Below are 26650 nucleotides of genomic sequence, written 5' to 3'. Positions count from 1 at the left end.
AATTTCAAAAAGACCCGTTCCGCCTTACTTATAAAATGTTGTAAGTTTCACTTTTTTTGGGGGGGGGGGGGATAAGATGATTGGTTTATTTTGGATACTACAACTATACAGGTAGTATAGTTGAAATAAAATAAGATAACTTTTATTGTCATTTCTTTTTTTCCTGTGGGCAGACTGGCACACATGAAAAGTGAAATTCTGTTGCTTGGTCTCAAAAGTGTAAGAGTCATGCCCCTTTCGGAGTCTGAATCCGAAGGGGAAGAGGAACAGCTGACGGAGAGTGTGAGAGTGGATCCGCTGGCTGTGGAGGAAATTGGGGAAGTGCAAAGTTAGGCTGGGCAGAGCAAGGGAGAGGGGGTTCAGATGAAGACCAAGGCCCACCCCCCTCCTCATCCTAGGCAGCGCAGGGAGGAACGGAGAAGAGAGCAATGTGGGCTGTGTGGCTTACGAGGGACGAGAGGGACCCGATCCTCTTTAAAAGGCACAACTGCCGCTGGAGTTTAAAAGGAAAGGCAAATAGGAGGGGCGGTTGTCGGGAATAAACACTGAGTTTATCTGGCGTTTATCTGAATCCTGGCATCTTACCAACTAGTTTGGTTTACTGCCGTGTTACTTTACTTGTGGAATTCCTTATTTTCCTTGCCCAGCTGGATTAATTACCTTGTCTTCACAGTAAAACACATATAGATAAGCTATATACATACCTACACCCTAACATATAAATAGATATAAATATTAATTGCTGTTCATCCTGAATACATAGCGGAAAAAGGATGCTTGAGAGTTCACAAGGTTGATAGTGTACGGGAAAAAACTGTGGCTGACTCTGGATGTTCTGCTTTGGGTACCACAAAGCCCCCTCCCAGAAGGTAACATGAGAAACAGGTCATGAAGAGGATGTGTAGCGTCCCAGACAATACTGTAGACCCTGTTCAAGTATCACTTATCTGCCGTGTCCTGTATACAAGGGAGTGAACTGCCAATAATCTTTTCTGCTGTCCTCACCACTCTGTGCACCAACTTCCTGTCCAAAGCGGTAATGCTTCCAAAGCTTTTTTTATTATTATTATTATTTATTCGATTTTTATACTGCCCTTCTCCCAAAGGACTCAGGGCGGTTTGGTTTTTTGTTTTCAATAAAGAGCCAAACTCATAAAATAGGCTAGAATTCCTAGTCTTTCCAGAACTCTTCACCAGGAAAGATGATACACAACATCAAATGTAAGGAGGCACAACCCCTTGGAAACTGTGCTGGCCTGGTGAAGAAGGTCACTTGGTAACATTAATTTTGACAGAAAGTCACGGTGCAAAACTCAACCAAGCCACCCAGAATCACTTGGTTGATTTGGGTGCTGTAGAAGAAAGACTGGCAGACGTAGGAGTGGCATCAAAAGAGGAATTAGCCTAGCATTTTTACATAGTCATAAATGAACTAAGTCAAACCCCTTTTTAATTTTGTGAGCCTTATTTAGTGCCAAAATAGTGGTGTTAGTTGAGTAGATTTCTATGCATGGACACGAGTAGTAATAAATCAGTTTTATTCATGTATGGTCTTGGTCTTTCAAAGTGGCTATAGAAATTGAATAAATACAAAACTCAAAGAAAAGCTCAGTCCTTTTCCATTGTGGGATAGTGAAAAAAATAAAATAAAATTCAGTTTTAGAATCAGCTATGCTTATGAATAATGGACTTCTATGCTGTGATCTCCAATGGAGATCTTGTGTTCATCTATGGTTACCAGACCTGAAAAACTGCTCCAACCATGAATCAAATTGATTAGGGTGCTAGATGAACAACTGGGAGGGATCATAACCACTGTAGCAAAGTGAAGAAGAGAGAGAGGATGGTGGAGTATAAAATGATCCATGATATGCAGAGATAGACTTTTCCTCCTTCTCTCCAGGCCATCTAAATTTAGCTAAAGAAGAACCTTTAAAAACACCCACACACAATGAAACTTGGGAGGTTCTGCTCCAAAGAACACTTGTAAAAAAGACAAAGGAAACTCCAAAACAAGATTTCCTGTAATTTTCACCTCTGTTTTTTTTCTTCTAACTACAGATATGAATCCAAGAGTTACCAGCAGTTCCTAGCCTTGATGTTTGTAGTTGCAGAAGTCAACAAGGAACTGGTTCTCCTCCCAAATATCACACTTGGCTTCCACATTTATAGCAATTTCCAGGTTGAGAGAAAGATTTCTTTGATCAGTCTCTTCTTACTCTCCTCACGAGAACAAATGATTCCAGGTTATAAATGTGACCAGCAGTATACTCTGCTCTCTGTCATTGGAGGTCTCAACTCCAAATCCTCAAGACAGATGGCCTCCATCTTCAGCATCTTCAAGGTCCCACAAGTAAGAAAGCTCCACGGGAGAAAGTATGGGGTAGCCAAACATTAGAAACGTGCACAGAAAACATAAAACTTTAGGGGTACATCAAAAGATATGTGAGTTAGAAAATACTATAGTGCTATAGTTGAATTCTATAGGGCTCAGGGGCTAAGACAGCTGAGCTTGTCGATCGAAAGGTCGGCAGTTCGGCGGTTCGAATCCCTAGTGCTGCCGTGTAATGGGGTGAGCTCCCGTTACTAGTCCCAGCTTCTGCCAACCTAGCAGTTTCGAAAGCACGTAAAATTGCAGGTAGAAAAAATAGGGACCACCTTTGGTGGGAAGGTAACAGCGTTCCGTGCGCCTTTGGCATTGAGTCATGCCGGGTACATGACCACGGAGACGTCTTCGGACAGCGCTGGCTCTTCGGCTTTGAAACAGAGATGAGCACTGCCCCCTAGAGTTGGCAATGACTAGCACGTATGTGCGAGGGGAACCTTTACCTTTACCTTATAGTTGAATTCATTTTTATAGTTTATGTATCAAGGTGTTTTTATGTAATCCCAAATAGACAGATAAGATAATTCTGAAATGTTCTACTTGCCAAGAGGGATTCCTTCCTAATCTATTCTTCTTAAAAAGGATAACTATTCTTTCTATACAGTTCATTCTGTGTATCAGATTGATGGTTTGTTCCTTTTGCTTCTAACATGTCAAATAATATATGTAACTGGTGGCTCTTCCTAAGAAGGGAAGAAGCTTAAACCTGCCACTCAAAGGGACCCACCCTTATTGATAGGGCAAGAAACTATACAATTGTGACCCCTAAAGTCACCATAAGCCTTTACTTTGTTTTTGAAAGATGAATCTCATTTTCTTTAGCTTGGTGCTGACTTTGATTTCACTCAGGCAGACAGAAAAGTTTATCCGTCCTTCTTCCGGATTAACCCCAATGAATTTTCTCAGTATGTGGGTTTAGTCCAGCTGCTCCTGTACTTCCAGTGGAACTGGGTTGGACTTCTGGCCCCAAAAGATGAGAGAGGAGAACGTTTCGTCTCATCTCTGATGCCAATTCTGAAACGGAAAGAGATCTGCCTGTCTTTCACTGAAATGTTGAAATCAGATAATATTCACAGTACACTGACGAAATTAGTTCACATTTTCCCAACGTGGTCTAAAACTGAAGTGGTTATTCTCTTTGGTGACTCTAATAGCATTATTAGTATACAGGTGGCTCTGTATACACATGAAAAAATAAGAAAAATTCCATTTTTGAAAGTTTGGATCTTAACTTCTCATTGGAAACTTGCTACAGTGCAATCTCAAGACATACTGCAAGTTGTAAAGCCCTTCCAAGGGGCTTTGCATTTTAGGGACCATTCGGTGGATGTCTCAGAATTCAGACATTTCATCCTGTCATTAGACCCTTTGACCTCACAAGGGGATGTCTTTCTCCAGCTATGGTGGGAAACGGTCTTTAGCTGCAAGATTCACAAACCAGGCAAGATCCCTCCAAAGGGGGAAAAACAATGCACAGGAAAAGAGAATTTACACAATCTGCCAAATTACATTTTTGAAACAAGAATGACAGGTGAAAGTTACAATATCTACAATGCTATTTACTCCGTGGCATATGCATTAAACACAATTTATGGATCAGGAATCCAACCAACCATGATGAGGCTTGGAAAGAGGATCTCAAATGTCCAGTCATGGCAGGTAATTTCTAATACTTTTTATCCAGTCCACAGATCCTTAGAGAGGAAGCTCCCCATATGCATTTCCTCATTTACTATATGTTAACTATATCATTTTATCTCAAAGAAGAGGAGAGGAGAGGATAGAGGAGAAGAGAGGAGAGGATAGAGGAGAGGAGAGGAGAGGAGAGGAGAGGAGAGAGAGGAGAGGAGAGGAGAGGAGAGAATTTTTTATTGGCCAAGTGTGATTGGACACACAAGGAATTTGTCTTGGTGCATACGCTCTCAGTGAACATAAAAGAAAAGATAGATTCGTCAAAAACTCTAAGGTGCAACACTTAGGGCCGGATAGCTCGGGTAAGGCCTGTTATTAAGAACACAAAGCCTGCAATTACTGCAGGTTCAAGCCCGGCCCAAGGTTGACTCAGCCTTCCATCCTTTATAAGGTAGGTAAAATGAGGACCCAGATTGTTGGGGGGGCAATAAGTTGACTTTGTAAAAAAATATACAAATAGAATGAGACTATTGCCTTATACACTGTAAGCCGCCCTGAGTCTTCGGAGAAGGGCGGGGTATAAATGTAAAACAAACAAACAAACAAAAAACTTAATGATAGTCATAGGGTACAAATAAGCAATCAGGAACCAATCAATATCAATATAAATCGTAAGGATTACCAGCAACAAAGTTACAGTCATATAGTCATAACTGGAAGGAGATGGGTGATGGGAACAATGAGAAGATTAATAGTAGTGCAGATTTATTTTTTATTTTTATTTTTATTTATTTTATTTTGTCACAATATGATATATATGTAGGAATCATACAAAAGATTATATAGTATATAAACATATATGAGTAAATATAAGGAGGTATAAGCATATATATAGAAAGAAGAAAAGAAAAATAATAGGACAGGAACGGTAGGCACGTTTGTGCGCTTATGCACGCCCCTTATGGTCCTCTTAGGAATGGGGTGAGGTCAATAGTAGAAAGTTTTTGGATAAAGCTTTTAGGATTATGGGAAGAGACCACAGAGTCAAGTAAAGTATTCCAAGCACTGATGATTCTGTTACAGAAGTCATATTTTCTGCAATCTAGATTAAAGCGGTTGACATTAAGTTTAAATCTATTGGTTGCTCTAGTATTATTGCAATTAAAGCTGAAGTAGTCTTTAACAGGAAGGACATTACAGTAGATGATTCTGTGAGTTAAGCTTAGGTCTTGTCGAAGGCGACAGAGTTCCAAGTTTTCTAAGCCTAGGATTTCAAGTCTGGTGGGATAGGGTATTCTATTGTTTTCAGAGGAATGGAGAACTCTTCTTGTAAAATATTTCTGGACACGTTCAATTGTATTGAGGTCAGAGATGTGGTGAGGGTTCCAAACAGGCGAGCCGTATTCTAGAATTGGTCTAGCAAATGTTTTATATGCTCTGGTTAGTAGTGGTGTTTTTGGAAAAGAAGCTATGCAAGATTAGGTTTACAACTCTTAGAGCTTTTTTTGCTATGTAGTTGCAGTGGGCTTTGGCACTTAGATCATTTGACATGAAAACTCCAAGGTCTTTAACGGGATGGGGGTCGTCTGTAAGGTAATGTCATCTAGTATGTACTTAGCTTTTGGGTTCTTTTTTCCTATATGTAAGACTGAGCATTTGCTGGTTGAAATTTGGAGCTGCCAATTTTTAGACGAAGCGGATAGATGATCAAAGTCGTTTTGAATGATAGAAGTATTGTCTGTGGTGTTAAATAGTTTGACATCATCAGCAAAGAGAACACAATTACTTGAGATATGGTCACAAAGATCATTAATGTATAGTATAAAGAGTGTTGGTCCAAGAACGCTGCCTTGAGGAACGCCACTCTTGACAGGAACAGGATTTGATAGAGCATTGCCAATATTGACCACTTGTTGTCTGTTAGACAGAAAAGCAGATATCCATTTGTGGAGGGGTCCTGAGATGCCATAGAATATTAGTTTTAGGAGAAGTTTATCGTGTACTACTGAGTCAAAAGCTTTGCAGAAGTCTATGTAGATTGCATCTATTGATTTGCCTTGATCAAGATTTGTAGTCCATATGTTTTTGCAGTGGAGAAGTTGTAAGTTACATGATAATTTTTTTCTGAAACCAAATTGTTTGTTGAAGAGTAGGTTGTTTGCTTCTAAGTGTGAGGTAATGGATTGGTTGATGATAGATTCCATGACTTTGCAGATGACGCAGCAAAGGGAGATCGGTCTGTAGTTTTCGACTAAGCTAGGGTCTCCTTTTTTAACGATAGGGATGACTGTGGCTAGTGACCAAAGTTTGGGAAGAGAACTGGTAGTGAAAGCTTTATCAAAGATAATATTTAGGGGTTCTGCTATATTAATGGAAAGTTTTTTTAAGAAGTATGCACACAGTCCATTGGGTCCAATAGATAGTGATGGTTTTAAGTTGTGAAGAGCTTTTCCAACGTTGTCTTCTGTGAAATCTATATGAGTTAAATCATCGTAATTATTGCTGGTACGTTTGTGGAAAGTCGGATATGTGTTATCGGAGTTAGCAAAAACTGAGCCAAAGAAAATGTTGAAGAGGTTTGCTTTAACTGTTTCGTCATTGCATTCTTTGTTGTTAGAATCTTTTAGTGGTGGGATGGATCTAGAGTCTTTAAGTTTATTGTTAACAAAATTATAAAAGGCACGATTGGAATTTGTGCACAGAAGATTCTCTTCTTGTTTGGTGTGGTAATTTGTGCATTCAGATTTTATTTGGTTGCATATGTTTCTGTAGCGGTTTTTGAAATTTGCTACATAGCCTTTTTTGTTTCTTTTCCAGAGGGATTTTTTTTTGATTGAAGCTTTTTTATTGATATGGGTAGTTTGTTTTTCTTGATCATGGTAGTCGTTTGTGGTACGTATAGTTTAATGACTCTATTGATTTCAAGTAGGAAGACTCTATAGTGGTCTTCAGCGGTTATGCAGGTTGCAAACAAATTTTGCCAGTCCAGAAATGAAAGATCGTTGTTTATAAGGTCGTAATTGGCTTTTTTGAAGTTGTAGTTGGGAGTACTGTTGTTATGACGATTTAAGTATGGACGTATATTGAGACGAAAATCAATCATGCAGTGGTCACTGTTGGAAAAAGGTTCTTTAATCTGTAGTCCGTAAATTGAGTTTGAATTGTTGCAGAAGATGAGATCAATGCAGTTGTTGAGTCTTGTATTGTTAGTTACAAGTTGTTCAAGACCTAGGTTTGTAACAGCGTTGTATAGTGTAGTATGGATTGGGTCAGTTGAACATTCATTAGTTGTCCAGTTAATGAGAGGTAGATTTAGGTCACCCAGGAAGATGAGAGGATATGGGCAAGAGGTAGCCCATGTTAGCATTGAGGTTAGCATATTTGCATGGGTAATGTCATAGTCAGGGGCTCTGTAGCATAGTAAGAATCGAAGAGTAGTGTCAAGGGATAGGTCGCATACAATAGTTTCAGGAAGAGAGAGTTTATGTGCTACTTGGATATTTTTTAGATTCAGTGACTTTTTGTAAAAGATAGCCACTCCACCAACTCTTCGGTTTTCACGATCTGATCGATAGACTTGATATTCTTTGTTTGAGATAATGGAGTCAGGAAGGGATGAATTCAGCCATGTTTCACAAACAAAAATGATATCAAATGTGCCACTGTTTAATAAGGGGATAAGTTCAGGTAATTTGTTGACTATGCTTCTTGCATTTATCAATTTGCATTTGAGATCTGAAGTGATTGGTGTTGAAGAGGTAAGGGGCGTGCATACCTAGTTTTGGATGTTAATAGGTTGGGGATTGTGTACAACAGATGGTTGCATAGATGGTTGGATGGTAGTTTGCTTGTTTGGATGGATGGTTGTTTGGATGGCTGTTTGGGTGGATTGTTGGGTGGCTGTTTGGATGGCTGTTTGGATGGCTGCTTGGATGGCTGATTGGATTGTTGGTTGAATGGCTATTTGGATGGCTAGTAAGATGGTTGGTTGAATGGGTGGTAGGGTGATGGGTGCTTGATTGAACACTGGGATGGCTGGTTGATTGTTATGGGTGATGGGGGGTGTGGAGGTCTTATTTTTTATGCAATCGGCATGGTAGTCGATGTATAGGTTGGATTCACCATTGTCTTGTCTTCTTTTAAGTTCTGTGCGAAGTTCACGAGAACGTATCTGTTGTAGAAAGGATAGATCAGGGCGTGATCTAAGTTTACTGTAGATAGGGTTGGTTTTAGCAATTGAGTTTATAGTATAAATGAATTTACGTTTACAGTCCTCATTTATGCATGTGACCCTACAAAATCTTGGTGCTGTTGACCCATCGCTGTTTTTATATTCTGGTCCATCTCTGGAGACAGCAATTATTTCATTTATTTATTTATTTATTTATTTATTTATTTATTATTCGAATTTATATACCGCCCTATCTCCCAAAGGACTCAGGGCGGTTCACAGGCATATAAAACATCAATATACAAATTAAAATAATCATTAAAAAACTTATTATAATGCCCAATTATTAAAAATAGAAATATGAATATTAAACTCAGTTTAAAACCCCTCAAAATTTAAAATCTAAGCCAGTCCTGCACAGATGAATAAATGTGTCTTGAGCTCGCGACGGAAGGTTCGAAGGTCCGGAAGTTGACGGAGTCCTGGGGGGAGTTCGTTCCAGAGGGCGGGAGCCCCTACAGAGAAGGCCCTTCCCCTGGGCGTCGCCAGACGACACTGCCTAGCTGACAGCACCCTGAGGAGTCCCTCTCTGTGAGAGCGCACGGGTCGGTGAGAGGTATCTGGTCGCAGTAGGCGGTCCCGTAGATAACCCGGCCCTATGCCATGGAGCGCTATAAAGGTGGTCACCAAAACCTTGAAGCGCACCCGGAAGGCCACAGGTAGCCAGTGCAGCCTGCGCAGGATGGGTGTTATGCGGGAGCCACGAGGGGCTCCATCTATCACCCGCGCAGCCGCATTCTGGACTAACTGTAGTCTCCGGATGCCCTTCAAGGGAAGCCCCATGTAGAGAGCGTTGCAGTAATCCAGGCGAGATGTCACGAGGGCGTGAGTGACCGTGCATAGGACCTCCCGGTCCAGAAAGGGGCGCAACTGGCGCACCAGGCGAACCTGGTAGAACGCTCTCCTGGAGACGGCCGTCAGATGATCTTCTAGAGACAGCCGTTCATCCAGGAGGACGCCTAAGTTGCGCACCCTCTCCATCGGGGCCAATGACTCGCCACCAATGGTCAGCCGCGGATTTAGCTGACTGTACTGGGATGCCGGCATCCACAGCCACTCTGTCTTGGAGGGATTGAGCTTGAGCCTATTTCTCCCCATCCAGACCCGTACGGCCTCCAGACACCGGGACAGCACTTCGATAGCTTCGTTGGGGTGGTCCGGTGTGGAAAAGTACAGCTGGGTGTCATCCGCATACAGCTGGTACCCCACACGAACCACTGATGATCTCACCCAGCGGCTTCATGTAGATGTTGAACAGAAGGCGAGAGGATCGATCCCCGCGGCACCCCACAAGTGAGGCGCCTCGGGGCCGACCTCTGCCCCCCTGTCAACACCGACTGCGACCGGTCGGAGAGATAGGAGGAGAACCACCGATAAACGGTGCCTCCCACTCCCAATCCCTCCAACCGGCGCAGCAGGATACCATGGTCGATGGTATCGAAAGCCGCTGAGAGGTCTAATAGGACCAGGGCAGAGGAACAACCCCTATCCCTGGCCCTCCAGAGATCATCCACCAACGCGACCAAAGCCGTCTCAGTGCTGTAACCGGGTCGGAAACCGGACTGGAACGGGTCTAGATAGACAGTTTCATCCAGGTGCAGGGGAAACTGATATGCCACCATACTCTCTACAACCTTCGCCGCGAAGCGAAGGTTGGAGACCGGACGATAATTACCTAAAACAGCCGGGTCCAGGGAAGGCTTCTTGAGGAGGGGCCTCACCACCGCCTCTTTCAAGGCGGCCGGAAAGACTCCCTCCAACAAGGAAGCACTCGTAATCGCCTGGAGCCAGCCTCGTGTCACCTCCTGCGTGGCCAGCACCAACCAGGAGGGTACGGGTCCAGTAAACACGTGGTGGCATTCAGCCTCCCCAACAACCTGTCCATGTCCTCGGGAGCGACAGGGTCAAACTCATCCCATAAAATGTCACCAAGCCCACCCTCAGCCGTCTCACCCGTATCACCGCAATCTTGGTCCAAACCATCCCGAAGCTGAACGATTTTATCATATAGATAACCGTTAAACTCCTCAGCACGTCCCTGCAACGGGTCATCCCGCTCCCCCTGGTGTAGGAGGGAGCGGGTCACCCGAAACAGGGCGGCTGGGGGGGTTTCTGCCGGTGCAATGAGGGAGGCGTGGCTAATGCTTCCCTCATTGCCATTAGGTAAGCCCTAGTATAGGACTTCACTAGTGTCCGATCAGCTTCTGAATGGCTAGACCTCCAGGAACTCTCTAGGCGTCTTCTCCGGCGCTTCATCCCTCTCAGCTCCTCGGAGAACCAAGGAGCTGGTTGGGACCTGCGCCGGGTCAGAGGCCGCAAAGGCACGACCCGGTCTAAGGCCCCCGCCGCGGCCCGTTCCCAGGCCGCAACAAGTTCCTCAGCCGAGCCGTGAGCCAGACCCTCAGGAAATGGCCCAAGCTCTGTCCGGAACCCCTCCGGGTCCATCAGGCGCCTGGGACGGAACCAACGTGTCGGCTCCGTCTCCCTGCGGTGGTGAATGGCGGTCAGAAAGTCCAGGCGAAGAGAGTGATCTGACCATGACAAAGGTTCAGTGACTATTTCCTTTAAGTCCAGATCTCTCAACCACTGACCAGAGACAAAATCAGGTCCAGAGTGCCACCCCAATGTGAGTAGGGCCATCAACTACTTGGGTCAGGTCCAAGGCCGTCATGGAAGCCATGAACTCCCGAGCTGCCGTCGATGACGAGCCGGACGATGGCAGTTAAAGTCCCCATGACTAAAAGTCTGGGGTCTCAACTGCCACCCCAGCAAGCACCTCCAGGAGCTCGGGCAGGGCAGCTGTCACGTAGCAAGGAGCCAGGTACGCCACCAGCAAGCCCATCTGACATCTATGACCCCATCTCACAAAGAGGATTCGCACCCGGCAATCTGAGGTACAGTGGTCTCCTCGGCTCTAGACTCTCTCTAATCACAACCGCCACCCCACCACCCCTACCCTGGCCCTCGGCTGATGAAATGCTCGGAAACCGGTGGGCACATCTGAACAAGGCACGCCTTCTGGGCCCAACCAGGTCTCCGTAACGCCCATAAGGTCCGCGGCACCCCCCTGAATAAGATCGTGAATTAGGGGGGCCTTATTGGCCACGGACCGTGCGTTGCATAACATCAGCCGAAGGCCAGGGCCCTGAGGATCCTGACCATCCGGGGAATGGGAGAAGTTTGAGGGCTCGGGGCGTGCGATCGCCTATAAACATCGAGCGCGCACCCCCCTAACATGATATGAGCCCCCACTTCCGCCATATCTGCCCCTCCCCCTTACCGTGGAAATAGCACCACCCTCAACCAATGGAACACCGACTCCCCCCATGACCCTCGGACCCACCAACCCCCCGCCACGAGCATGCGCAGGAACTGGACTCCCCCGACGGGTTACCCCAACACCCACCCATTCCTCCCACCCCAACCCAAGCCCGTCGGTTTCCTCCCCTTAAAATCCCCTTTAAAACTCCCCTTAAAAAGTCTATTAAAACAGCCAATTAAAAAACCCCTAAGCCTCCTATTTTTCGCATGCCACCTCTCGGGACTCCAAAGCCCGTCCTCAAGGTGGGCCCTCGATAATCTGGAGGGCCAGACCCGCGAGAGAGGGGCATCTCGCAGGGCAAGTAGGTCAGCCGCGGTAAATGTTCGCATCACTGAGACGATCCGGCCAAGGCCCATCCTGGGCTGGTCAAGTTGGCAGCAAAAGTCAAAACAGATGGTAAAATGACCATGACCAGTCTGTCCTGATGGGAAACAGTTCGAGATAATCCATGTGCGGTAGATGACAAAACCGCTGACTCAGTCAGTTCACCACCCCATACAAACGACCTGGGGTGGGCTAAGGAAGAAGGGGAGAGGAACGATGGTAGAGATGTTATAAAGATGGTAAATAGTGGAGGGGTGTCCGCTGGGCCCGCGGGCCTTCCTCCGGCACTGCCAAATATCCGTGCCACTAGGGCAAGGTCACAGCCACCCTGGGCCTATCGGGCCATCCGCCACTTCAAAGCACAGGGGCAGGCCGCCACCGCCTACCGCCTCCACCAGGCCATCGCCACCGGGAACGCCCCATCGCCACCGCGAGCAGGCCACTGGAGTTCCCCCAGTTGAGAGGGGACACCAGTCGCCAAACCCGCCAGCAGACCCAGGGCTCACCATCGCCAACGCCCGACGGAGAGGGAAGGGCCAGGCCGCCGCCCTCGCCACCGCAGGTTCAAAGAGGCCGATGGAGCCCGGGCGGCCCTCCAGATCTTCATTGGGGCGCAGCCCCTCCGGGGCTCCTCCCATCACCACCGGAGACGCCCAAACTCCAAACCCATCTTCGAAACTGGCCAAATCTTCCAGGCAGGAGTCCAGGGGGTGCTGCCAACGCCCCCCTACCCCCCGCCGCCGCCGCCGCCGCCGCCGCCAGACCGCCGAAAAAGGCTGGCGGCGGCTCGGCAGGCCGCCAGGCCGCCAAGATTACCTCTGAGGGGCCGTGGGTCCGCCGTGGCTCCGGGGCTTCTCCCAACGCCCGCTGAGTCGCCTGGCGCCAGCCACCCTGTTTACGGGTGGCTGGATCTTCCTCCATCAGGGCGGGGGCCTATGATGGTATTAAGGCCCCCCCCAGACCCAAAAAGAGCCCGGAAAGGCCCGTCGCCGCGCCCCCGATCAGCAGGGCGGCGCCATCTTGGACATGCGCAGAAGCATATAAGCATTTGGGAAGATGGTTGATGCATTATAATTTCCAATGATGTTGTGAATCTTATTGATATCTGGTTCGTTAGTGTTTTCAAGTCCAAATAATATTGCATTATTTATTTTTTGTCCTCTCTCCATTGCATCTCTGATTAGTTGGTTTGTAGTTATTTGTTGCTTAGGTTGTGTTGTATTAATTTGTTGTCTGGGTAGAGTTGAAGGTTGTGCATTAGGTTGTGTATTATGTGATGATAGATGAGTTTGGAAGAGATTTAGGTCATTTGAGTTTTCATTTTTTAGTGTTGAAATTTGTTTTATCAAGTTTGTGAAACTTTGTTCAATAACTGTTAAAAAAAAATTTCTAAGTTTTGTTCAATATTTTGTATTCTTTTTTCTAGGTTTTGTTCAATAGCTTGTAATCTTTTATCTAAGTTTTGTTCAATAGTTATTAATCTTGTTTCTAAGATTTTATCAGTGTTGGATTTTCTGGCTGGCATAATGATAATATTTCTTATTCCTTTGTTTTATTTCACACTCTTTCCAATTTTAGTAATGATTAAGTATCTGTCACTTAATCAATTATCTTTAATTTTATGTCTCTCTCTTTAACTTTAAATGGTAATCAATTTGGCAATTGCTATGGTAATGGGGAGTCACTATGGTAACAGTGAGATTTGGCGGGAAATTTAAATTGGGGAGATTGGGTGGTTGAAGACGCTTCTTTAAGGGTGGCCGGAATGGCAGGGGTTTCAAAAAGTCAGTAGAGGCTGGGAGACTGGAGTCTCCTAGGAACTCACCAGGGTCCTGCAGCAGTCCTGCCGAATGGGGGATAGGTGGTTTTTAATCCTTTTAATTCTAGTTGTTTTGAGTTGATTCAAATGCTGCTGGGCTTACAAAATTAGAAGCGGTGAGGGAGGGCGATGGTGAAGGGCGGCGATGGCAGCGGTGCGACTCACGGCAGCGGCAGCGGCAGTCCCAGGTCTGGCGTGATGGTTCTGGCGGCAGCGGGCATTTGAAGCCGCTTTCAATCAGCGGCTCACAGCAGCGGCAGTCTCGGCAGTCTCGGTAGTCGCGCGATTCGCGGCAGCGGCAGTCCCGGGTCTGGTGTGGTGGTTCTGGAGGTAGCGGGCGTTTCCAGCCGCTTTCAATCAGCGGCTTGCAGCAGCGGCAGTCACAGTAGACTCATGGAAGCGGCAGCGGCAGCGGCAGTCTTGGGTCTGGCGGTGGCTCTGGAGGCAGCGGGCGTCTCCAGCTGCCTTCAATCGGCGGCCCACGGCAGCGGCAGTCCCGGCTCTGGTGGTTTCGGCCGCCCCAATTCTTCGCTTACGGCCATCTCAATCCTCAGCAGCCTGGAAAAATCCTTGGCAGCCTCAATCCACGGTAGCCTGGAAAATACTTGGCTCTGGAGGATCGTTGGTAAAGAATTTTCGGGGAAACTGTTCTCCTCAAGAGCTTAAAAGAGCTCCTTTACAGAGACCATTTCTCTGGGGCATCCTTGCTGGTGCCATCTTCTTGATACTTTAGTAAATAGTTTGTAAATTTAGTAAAATTAGTAAATTTAGTAAATAGTTTGACAGTGTTGAGGGAATTATTTGTTTACCAGAGTGATGGCTTTCAGGAAAAAACTGTTCTTGTGTCTAGTTGTTCTGGTGTGCAGTGCTCTATAGCGTCGTTTTGAGGGTAGGAGTCGAAACAGTTGATGTCCTGGATGTGAGGGATCTGCAAATATTTTCACAGCCCTCTTTTTGACTCGTGCAGTATACAGGTCCTCAATGTAAGGCAGGTTGGTAGCAATTATTTTTTCTGCAGTTCTAATTATCCTCTGAAGTCTGTGTTTGTCTTGTTGGGTTGCAGAACCAAACCAGACAGTTATAGAGGTACACATGAGAGACTCAATAATTCCTCTGTAGAGCTAGATCAGCAGCTCCTTGGGCAGGTTGAGTTTTCTGAGTTGGCACTATTAACATAGCATATTTACAGAGCAAATATTTAAAGAAGAAAAGCAATATGAGCTAATTATAATGTTTTCTTGAAAGATGGTATAAGGGTAAACCAAACCACTTGTCCATAGGATCTTGACCTTCCTATAAAGACTTTCCTATAAAGTTCTGAAAGGTCTTCAATGGATTATTCAATCTGGAATGACCATGGAGTGGTCCAGACCCAGTTGACAATCTCGGTACCTTTGTGCAACGTATTTCAGCAGGTCCTAGCAGGCATATTTGCACAGTCACCTTGGTTTATGTTTCCCTGATTTAGCATCCAACATAACACCACCCCATTTCTTCATTTTTTTTTCATTTATTGTACTGCTTTGCTTGTTGTTTGAATGTAAGCCTTTGGGTTTGTTAAAAACAGATCATGCCAAACAAACCTTATTGCCTTCTGTGATAAAGTGATTAAATTAATGGAGAAATGCTATGGATATAGTATATTGGGACTTCAGTAAGGCATTTGACAAAGTAGACCACAGCTTACTTCTTGGTCATATAGAATAATGTAGAATCCACTGCCAGATGGATTCACAATTGAATGATGACCAACCACACTGAACATGTAATCCTTAATAGAGCTACCTCTACACGAAAGGTTCTATGTGTCCTGTTAGATCACCACGTCAGTGTGAGTATCAACAGTGTGTTAAAGCTCCCAGAAAAGCTAACGCAGTTATAGGCTACATCAACCGAGGAATAGCATCAATCATCTAATAGCATTAGAAGTGATAGTACCTCTCTGTATTGCCCTAGTGAGGTCAAATTTGGAATGCTGTGTCCAGTTCTGGTCACCACAACACAAAAAGATGCTGAAACCCTTGAAAGAATGCAGAGAAGAACAACAATGATGATAAGGAGTCTGAGATTAAATCATATGATAAACAGCTAAGGAAACTAGGTAAATTTAGCCTCATGAAGAGAAAGCTTCTCTAGGAGATTTGATAGCAATCTACCAAAACCTGAAGGGCTGTCATAATGAAAGAATAGAATAGAATAGAATAGAATTTTATTGGCCAAGTGTGATTGGACACACAAGGAATTTGTCTTGGTGCATATGCTCTCAGTGTACATAAAAGAAAAGATACGTTCATCAAGGTACAACATTTACAACACAATTGATGATCAATATATCAATATAAATCATAAGGATTGCCAGCAACAAGTTACAGTCATACAGTCATAAGTGGAAAGAGATTGGTGATGGGAACTATGAAACGATTAATAGTAGTGCAGATTCAGTAAATAGTCTGACAGTGTTGAGGGAATTATTTGTTTAGCAGAGTGATGGCCTTCGGGGAAAAACTGTTCTTGTGTCTAGTTGTTCTGGTGTGCAGTGCTCTATAGCGTCGTTTTGAGGGTAGGAGTTGAAACAGTTTATGTCCAGGATGCGAGGGATCTGCAAATATTTTCACGGCCCTCTTCTTGATTCGTGCAGTATACAGGTCCTCAATGGAAGGCAAGTTGGTAGCAATTATTTTTTCTGCAGTTCTAATTATCCTCTGAAGTCTGTGTTTTTCTTGTTGGGTTGCAGAACCGAACCAGACAGTTATAGAGGTGCAAATGACAGACTCAATAATTCCTCTGTAGAATTGGATCAGCAGCTCCTTGGGCAGTTTGAGCTTACTGAGTTGGCGCAGAAAGAACATTCTTTGTTGTCCTTTTTAATGATGTTTTTGATGTTAGCTGTCCATTTGAGATCTTGCGATATGATAGAACCCAGAAATTTGAAGGTTTCTACTGTTGATACTGTGTTGTCAAGTATTGTGAGAGGTGGAAATATGGAAGGGTTTTTCCTAAAGTCTACCACCATTTCTACGGTTTTGAGTGTGTTCAGTTCCAGATTGTTTTGGTTGCACCACAAGGCTAGTCGTTCGACCTCTCGTCTATATGCGGATTCGTCATTGTCTCGAATGAGACCAATCACTGTTGTGTCATCTGCGAACTTCAGTAGCTTAACAGATGGATCATTGGAGATGCAGTCATTGGTATACAGAGAGAAGAGAAGTGGGGAGAGCACACAGCCTTGGGGGGCCCCTGTGCTAATTGTACAGGTATTTGATGTGATCTTGCTTAGCTTCACCTGCTGCTTCCTGTTTGTTAGGAAGCTTGTGATCCACTTACAAGTCTGTTCCGGTACCTGTAGCTGGTTTAGCTTAGTTAGAAGAATGTCTGGAATGATGGTATTGAATGCTGAACTAAAGTCTACAAAAAGGACCCTTGCATAGGTCTTTGGAGATTAATTTATTCTCTGTAGCAGTTGAGGCAGGAGAAGAAGCAATAGATCAGGGGTAGTCAACCTTTTTATACCTACCACCCACTTTTGTATCTCTGTTAGTAGTAAAATTTTCTAACTGCCCACCGGTTCCACAGTAATGCGCCGTGTATCGTCGTCTGCGCATGCCTCTCGTGCATCGTGGATTGGGTTTGGGGGGATGCGCCGGCTAGCAGCTCTGCTTGTCTGTTACAGCTGGGTGGTGTGGGGGGAGATGCGCGAGCTATTCTGGGACGAGGCTCTTTTGTTTGCGGTCGCACTATAGCGCCATTTAGTTTTAGTTTTGTAACACGAATTAAACTTATGCGTGGGCGATACAAATAGTATATTTTAAGAAATTTAAATTGTCACGGGGAATTTTACGAAAACCTAATGAAAATGTTTTTAAATAATGCTATGAAAATTTTTTAAAAAGTCAATTACATTTTTAAAAAAGGAAAGTTTCTTCAGTATCGGACAAAATCCCTATCGCCCACCATGAAAGCTGGAACGCCCACTAGTGGGCGGTAGGGACCAGGTTGACTACCACTGCAATAGATGGAAGCTTATCAGAGGGAGATTCAACCTGCAAATCAAGAGGAATTTCTGGACAGTGAGAACTATTAATCAATGGAACAGCTTGCCTCTAGGAGTTGTGGATGTGCCATCACTGGAGGTTTTCAAGAAAAGATTGGAAAGCGTTTTGTCTGGAATTGTGTAAGGATTCCTGTTTTGGGCAAAGGGTTGGATTATAAAAAGTGAAAAAAGTAAGGTTCTACATTTAGGCCAAAAAAACAAAATGCACAGGTACCGGATATGTGGTACCTTGCTCAATAGTAGTACCTGTGAGAGGGATCTTGGAGTCCTAGTGGACAACCATTTAGATATGAGCCAGCCGTGTGCAGCAGCTGCTAAAAAAGCCAACACAGTTCTGGGCTGCATAAACAGGGGGATAGAATCAAGATCACTCGAAGTGTTAATACCACTTGATAAGGCCTTGATAAGGCCATACTTGGAATTCTGCATCCAGTTTTGGTCGCAACGATGTAAAAAGGATGTTGAGGTTCTAGAAAGAGTGCAGAGAAGAGCAACAAAGATGATTAGGGGACTGGAGGCTAAAACATATGAAGAACGGTTGCAGGAACTGGGTATATCTAGTTTAATGAAAAGAAGGACTAGGGGAAACATGATAGCAGTGTTCCAATATCTCAGGGGTTGCCCCAAAGAAGAGGGAGTCGGGCTGTTCTCCAAAGCACCTGAGGGTAGAACAAGAAGCAATGGGTGGAAACTGATCAAAGAAAGAAGCAACTTAGAACTAAGGAGAAATTTCCTGACAGTTAGAACAATCAACAAGTAGAACGACTTGCCTTCAGAAGTTGTGAATGCTCCAACACTGGAAATTTTTAAGAAAATGTTGGATAGCCATTTGTCTGAAATGGTGTAGGGTTTCCTGCCTGGGCAGGGGTTGGACTAGAAGACCTCCAAGGTCCTTTCCAACTCTGATATTATGATGATGATGATGATGATGATGATGATGATGATGATGATGATGACCGTAGGGGCCGTAATAGCTCAGGCTGGTAAAGCCTGTTATTAGAACACAGTAGCCTGCAATTACTGCAGGTTCAAGCCCGGCCCGAGGTTGACTCAGCCTTCCATCCTTTATAAGGTAGGTAAAATGAGGACCCAGATTGTTGGGGGGGCAATAAGTTGACTTTGTAAATATACAAATAGAATGAGACTATTGCCTTATACATTGTAAGCCGCCCTGAGTCTTCGGAGAAGGGCGGGATATAAATGTAAATAAATAAAAAAAAAAAAGACCTCCAAGATATAGTGCTATGATTCTATCATTGATTTGCCAACTTGAACCCACAGCAGGATCCAAAGTTCCTTTGTCTAAAATCTGTCAGACTTTTTTCATCCACAGCTAAATGTTGGACTTCTCTGGACAGTAAAGTGATAAAGGAGGGCCGGCACTTCCTTCCACATGGCCCCACTCCATCATTCCTGCATTCTGCTCTGTTTGATTATCAGCAAGAGTAAATCAGTAGAATTGTACACTGTTGTGGCCCAAAATACAATATTTATTAGGGACGCTAATTTATTAGGGCTCAGGGACTAGGACGTTGAGCTTGTCGATTGAAAGGTCGGCAGCTCAGCGGTTCGAATCCCTAGTACTGCTGTGTAACGGGGTGAGCTCCCATTACTTGTCCCAGCTCCTGCCAACCTAGCAGTTTCGAAAGCACGTAAAAAATGCAAGTAGAAAAAATAGGGACCCCCTTTGGTGGGAAGGTAACAGCGTTCCGTGCGCCTTTGGCATTGAGTCATGCCGGCCACATGACCAGGGAGACGTCTTTGGACAGTGCTGGCTCTTCAGCTTTGAAACGGAGATGAGCACTGCCCCCTAGAGTCGGCAACGACTAGCACCAGTGGTGGGATTCAGCCAGTTCGCACCACTTCGGGAGAACCGGTTGTTAACTTTCTGAGCAGATTGGTGAAACTGGTTGTTGGAAGAAATCATTAGGGCAGAGAACCGTTTGTTAAATTATTTAAATCCCACCACTCACTAGCACGTATGTGCAAGGGGAACCTTTACCTTTACCTAAAATGCAGTTGTTATTTACAAGACCGATGGTCAAAGTAAATATTTAAAAATGCATCACAGGAGCAAAACTGTATAATGAAAATTGAACGTGGCATTAAATTCTTTGAATGTAGGTATCATTCTGGTAAAACTAGGTTTGAATAAACAATTATACAAATGCATTGAGGAAGGAGTCACATATTTGGTGTTACTTTGTTTGCTTAGATCTCCACCAAGGGACCTCTACTAGCTTCTCAGATATATACACTTCTCTTAAGATGATGGCCATCATAGAACAAAATAAGCCATGATGTCTTATGTGTGACTTTCAGCCAAGTACTCCAATTTCTGAAGGCCTCCTTTCTTTCAGATTCTTTCCAATTTGAGGAAAGTCCAGTTCAACAACAGTGCTGGAATTGAAGTTTCCTTCTCAGAAGATGGACTGGGATCTGCTCGTTATGATCTTTTCAACTGGCTTTTTCTCCCCAATAAATCTTTTGTCCCTGTGAAAGTTGGAGAGGTAGATCCCAGGGCTCCTCCAGGTCAGGATTTCCACATTAACTCTGAACAAATCATCTTTGCTACAAAGGTGAGTTGTAAAATCCAGGAAAGATGAATTCTCTCCTGGGGGTGAAGAACAACTTTCTAACTGGAGATCAGGTTACTGAATCTGAACATAGGGGGAGCCATTTTGTAAAAAAAATTGCTTTTCATGCAATACGTTAGAGATCTGATTTGCGGCAGGTCCACAAAAAGTTTGAATGGGGAAAAATCTGCTGAAAACTCAGGATGCAATTACAACAGGCAACAATAGGCAACAATGATTTCCGTGGATTATTCTCATTCAGTTGCATCCTACTGTGATGACCTGGGGCACGGCACAGAGGCAACACACTCAGCTGACAGTTCAAACCGTCCCTTTATTGCTCAAAATGTTCCCTAAATGCTCCCACTTTCCTGACAAGTCCCCGAGTAAAGTGATGAGACACACACACAAACACACACACACTGTTGTGTCTTGTCCGCTCTCACCGCAGCCGGGGTCTGCTTATCTGCTCCCGAACATGGAGGAATGTATGCCTCCCGGCCCCAGTTCTGGCTCCATGCCCAAGCAGGCTGCAGAGGAGGGAGCATCCCCTGGCCCCAGCCCTGGCTCCATGCCCAAGCAGGCTGCAGAGGAGGGAACATCCCCCGGCCCCAGCCCTGGCTCCATGCCCAGGCAAACGGAGCAGCTAGACCCCTCCCCCTCCTCCACAGCATGTGAGCCTGAGGAAAGTTTACTTTCAACAACATCTGATTGGAGTGACCCTCGCATCAGAAGATTGGATAGGTGGAGGCAACAGAAGGAAGGGAGGGGCAGGCCTTAATGAGTGCTGAGTCATGGAGCCACACCCCCATGGCCTATATAAAGGATCTGCTTTCTGGCAGTCTCTGAGTCAGGCAAAGTCGAACTTATCTTGCTGAAGTCACTTTCTGGTCTCCTGCCTCCTCTGAGGACTTTGCTAGGACTTTGGGCAGAGCTGCAGAGGCAAGCCTGATTCGGATTTCCCTGACCCGGCCGTCAGCGGAGGAGTGGGACACGACACACACACCTCCAGCAGCCTCTGGTTGCAAGTAGTCCAGCACAACACTGTGAGCACAATAGCTGCAATCAAAAAATCCAGCCGGGTGGAAGTGTCATCAGATACCTGGATCATATTACTACATGTGGTGGACATGCATTGAAGCGAAAAGATTTTGGACTGAAATACACACATGGTTGGAGAAAATGATTAAAAAACACATAGACTTTAAACCAGAAGTCTTTCTGTTGGGAATTATTCCCGAGATATATACTAGAGATGTAAAGTATCTGATTGTGAATATCATTACAACAGCCAGGATTGTGTTTGCCAAAAATTGGAAAAATGAGAAATTACCTTTGCAAGACGAAATAATTAGGAAGGTGATGGAATGTGCAGAGATGAGTAAATTGACATTTGAAATTAGAGATCAAGAAGATAAGCAATATTATAAAATATGGGATTTATTTTACCACTGGTTAGAAGGAAAGATATGTTAGAAAAGACAATATAAGATATATGTATGAAAAAGATGTTTGTTTTGAGATTGCACAAGAAGATATGCACACTCCTTCAGCACATTGTAATTGTTTGATGAGAGTGGGGGTTTTTTTTGTTTATTGTGAAAAAATAAAAACTTTTTTTTTAAAAAAAGAAAGAAATCCAGCAGGGCAAGGGAATAAGCCAATTGCCTCCCACCGACCTGTACGCTCTCACAGAGAGGGACTCCTCAGGGTGCCGTCCGCCAAGCAATGTCGGCTGGCGGCCCCCAGGGGAAGGGCCTTCTCTGTGGGGGCTCCCACCCTCTGGAATGAACTTCCCCCAGGACTCCATCAACTGCCTGACCTTCGGACCTTCCGCCGCGAGTTGAAGGCTTACCTATTTATTCGCGCAGGACTGGCATAGAAATTTTTAGTAGCTTTTAATATTTAAATGTAAATTTTATGGGGTTTTTATGGTTTTAAATGGTTTTAATGTTGGCCTTATATTCAATAAGTTTTTTTAAAATTATTGTTTTATTGTGCACATTATTATTGTTTTATTCTGGCTGTGAACCACCCTGAGTCCTTCGGGAGAAGGGCGGTATAAAAATCTAATAAACCTAAATCTAAATTAATCCAAGAAGCAAAGGAACAAAGCAAGAAGTCCAAGAAACATCCAACGTCGGCAATGGCACACAACACTCCATGAATTTAGCATTTTTTCCCGACAAATGCCCCTCCCGACAGGATCTCCTTAAGTCTCAGTCCCCAGGTATGCCTTATGGAGAGGGGTGGGGCTCTCTCCTACCTAGTAGTCAGGTCAACCTGCGCTGTTCCTGCTTCCTCTCCACTCTCCATGCTCGAGGATCAGGAGTGGGTAGTCCTTGCTCATTGTCTGAGCTCTGTCTCTCATGTTCACTGTTAAACCTCTCTTGGTTATCCTGCCCCTGTTCCTCCCTGCCTACAAGCCGTCCCAACCCTCAAACGCCCTGGCCTGACTTGGCCTGCTCCTTCCCATATTTCTCCATAGCAATGGTGGGTTTCCACCGGTTCGCTCCGGTTTGTGTGAACTGGTAGCAATGGCAGCGAGAGGCTCTGCCCACCCGCCTGGAAATCATCACAGATGGACTGCACATGTGCAACAGGTTCTGCGCATGCACAGAAGTGCTGCATGTGCGTAATCACACTTGTGAACCGGTAGCAAAGTGGAACCCACCACCGCTCCAAAGCCAATGAAGCCACCCCCTCAATCACCCCAATTCTGGTTTGTCTTCCTCCGCAGATTCAGGCTCCGATGGGAGCATGGCACCTACATGGTTCTGTACCTCAATGTCACAAGCCTTCCTTTGAGGCTGAGATCCCAGGTCCAATCTCCAGCATCCATTGTTAGGTCGGAGTGCCTCTGACCTGAATGTCCTAATTGCTGTTCCTGGTAGACTCTGGTGAATCATTTCTTTAGAAGAGATACTGAACATGGAAATAAGAATGTGGAAAAGAGTAAATCAAGCATGCTCATTGCTTGTGCCATCTCAAGCATTTCCTTTTTCTCTTTTAGAAGGTGCCCTTTGCCAGGTGTGGCGTGAAGAGGTGCCAGGCGGGAGAGAGGAGAAGAGTTCCAGAGGGAGAGCAGGTTTGCTGCTACCAATGTGATCCTTGTACAGAAGGGACCATTTCTAATCAGACAGGTAGAGCAGACGTTAATGTACATCTTCCAGGAGCTAGGAAGTTATTCAGTAGATCAAAAAAAATTTTTTGTTATTGTTATCATTTTTGGTAGACTGTTTGAAGCTCTTCAATGAGTCATATTTTTCAGCAGAAACTTTCTATATTTATTGTCATAGCTGATTGGGCCTTTTCATTCCTACTGTCACCTCCCATTGGGGAAAAAAACAACAACTATCAATCTTTCTTCAAGATGTGGTGTGTGTCATTCAAGTTTTAATTTTTATTACTTAAGATGTATTTCTTCTGTCGGCACTATTAAACTCCTGGGAAATTTATAAACCTTTTAGAGAAGGAAGATATCTTTAATATCTTAATTAATATGTTAATTAACCCTTAATATCTTAATATGTTAATTAACCCTTGCCAGCAAAAAAAAAAATCTTGAACGAGCAGATTTGAACGGTGGTGGGATTTAAAATATTTTACTACCGGTTCTGGGGGCGTGGCTTGGTGGGTGTGGCATTTTTTTTGTTTTTTTTGTTTTTGTTTTACATTTATACCCCGCTCTTCTCCGAAGACTCAGGGCGGCTTACAGTGTATAAGGCATGGCTTGGTGGGGTGTCACTTGGTGGGCAAACTGCAATTTGGCAGTTCAAATTTCACCAGGCTCAAGTTTGACTCAGCCTTCCATCCTTCCAAGGTCAGTAAAACGAGGATCCAAATTCTTGGGGGCAACAGGCTGACTCTGTAAACCAGGGGTCATCAACCTTTTGGACCTCAGGGACCACTAAATTCATAATTTTAAATCCCGTGGACCACTAATGTGATCGACCTAATGACTGTCTGGGTGGGCGTGGCAAGGTGGTCATGTGACTGGGTGGGCGTGGCCAACTCAATGTCACTCATATTGAGGGGCACCTTGCCATCTTCAACTTGCCACTCCTCGCCTGCCTGCCTGGGCTCCTTAGGGCCCCAACAGGAAGCAGTTGTAGGAGCTAAGCAGCCACCATGAGAAAGAGTTGGCAAAACAGCTCAGTTCAAATTGGATCTGACTGAGAAGGAGGCTCAGCAGAAGCACCTCACTGAGGACTAGGAGCATAGGCTTTCCAAGCAGAGGGAAGACCTGTGGGAGTGAGAGGCCAAGTACGAGCACCTGGAGGCTCAGTGGGCTGAGATGATCAGGCAGTTCCAGGCCACGATGCAGTCCCACTGGAACGAGGCCCTCCGGTTTTTCACCACCAGCAGCGCTTCCCTCCAGCCTTTGCCCAAAGCCCCACACCAGGAGGCCGAAGCAGACGCCAAGTCAGAATTTCTGCCCCACTCTGACCTACACAAAGACCCCAAAGGGGGAGACTCTGTGCAGCAACACAAATGTTCATTGAACATATCTGTCCCAGGGGCCGTAGTTTGAGGACCCCTGATTTAGTGCAATATAAAAAATGCAAATAATTTTTCTGGGGACCACCAGAATTCTCTCACGGACCACCAGTTGGTGACTGCTGCTGTAAACCACTTAGAGAGTCCTGTGAAGCACTGTAAAGCGATATATAAGTAGTGCCAGTGCTATTGCTATATTGAGATCCACAGTAGTTATAGAAGTGCAAAGTGACTGGAGGGAGAAACTGACCAGGTCAGCTGGAACTGAATAGATCCTTGTCTCTTCCTAGCCTATTCCCAGGGTCATCCTGAATTAAGGTTGAGTTGCCCTTTTTATGACACTATAAGTTGGCCAGGAGGTGCTTCCATCATTTCCTTTTTGAACTGATAATTGCAAAAAAGGAACATCCATGCCATCCAAAACAAACTTGGAAGGGAAGAGACCTTCTTAACTGCAGATCTATGTAGAATGCTTATAGAATGACTCTTGATTTTAGATGCAGCCCACTGTGATCCTTGCCCAGAAGATCAATATCCCAACAAGGACAAGGACCAGTGCAAAGCCAAGAAGGTCCACTTCCTGGCCTATCAAGAGACTTTGGGATACACTTTAGCTTCTTTTGCTCTCTGTCTCTCTGTGACCACATTTGCAGTCCTGGTGGTTTTCCTTAAACATCATGATACGCCAATTGTCAAGGCCAACAACCGAGATCTCACCTACATCCTTCTAGTCTCCCTCTTGCTGTGCTTCCTCTGCTCCTTCCTCTTCATTGGTCGACCCGGGAAGCTCACCTGTCTCTTACAACAATCTGCCTTTGCCATTCTCTTTTCCCTGGCAGTTTCCTCTGTCTTGGCAAAAACTGTCATGGTGGTTCTGGCTTTCATGGCCACCAAACCAGGGAACAAGACAAGGAAACTCTTAGGAAAACCACTGACCAACTCCATTGTCTCAGTCTGTCCTTTGATTCAAGCGATTCTTTGTGTCCTGTGGCTGACAATTTCTCCCCCATTTCTTAACTTGGATTTTCACTCCTTGTTTGGAGAGGCTATCTTAGAATGCAAGGAAGGCTCAGCTTTAATGTTTTATGCTGTTCTTGCCTACTTGTGTTTCCTGGCTCTCGTCAGTTTCACAGTGGCCTTTCTGGCTAGGAAATTGCCTGACAGCTTTAATGAAGCCAAGTTCATTACTTTTAGCATGCTGGTCTTTTGCAGTGTTTGGATCACTTTCCTCCCCACCTACCTGAGCACCAAAGGGAAGTCCATGGTGGCTGTGGAGATCTTCTCCATTTTGGCCTCTGGAGCTGCTCTCTTGGTTTGTATCTTTTTCCCCAAATGCTACATTATCCTGCTGAGACCCAATCTGAATTGTAGAGAGAATATAATGAGGCATAAGAATCGCTGATTTATGCGGGGGCTGGGAACTCTTATTTTGATTTTTGTATTTCATCCAATTTCTTAAAAAATGACAAAATAAGAAAGATGGGTTTGGAAATCAAGTGATGTGAGAGGGGAATTGAGAGTGTGATGATGCGTGGAGTGACTAGAGATTATAATTTAAGACTTATTTTGGATTATGATTGTTAGTTTTGATATCCCGCATTTTGTTCTGGAAGTCTTGGGGGGGTGGGGGGAAGGGGGAGTGGAATTAGGGGGGATGAGGGTAGAGGATGGAGTGATGGTTAATGTACAGGGATTATTGAAGATGTATAAATATAATTAAAGTAGGGTCAGGTCTGCCCAGCTACCATTTTAGAATGGTGGGGAGGGAGAAAGGAGAAGAGAGTAGAAGGTAGGAAAGAGGAGAAGAGG

General features: G+C 44.9%; 1 pseudogene; it reads left to right on the top strand.

Annotated features, from left to right (window-relative positions):
- Window positions 1-228: 228 nt before the first annotated feature.
- Window positions 229-26243, top strand: LOC131188297 (vomeronasal type-2 receptor 116-like; annotated as a pseudogene).
- Window positions 26244-26650: the final 407 nt, after the last annotated feature.

The sequence above is a fragment of the Ahaetulla prasina genome, chromosome 1 (genome assembly GCF_028640845.1).
Source record: "Ahaetulla prasina isolate Xishuangbanna chromosome 1, ASM2864084v1, whole genome shotgun sequence".
NCBI lineage: Eukaryota > Metazoa > Chordata > Lepidosauria > Squamata > Colubridae > Ahaetulla > Ahaetulla prasina.
This window is presented reverse-complemented; position numbering and strand designations above follow the sequence as displayed.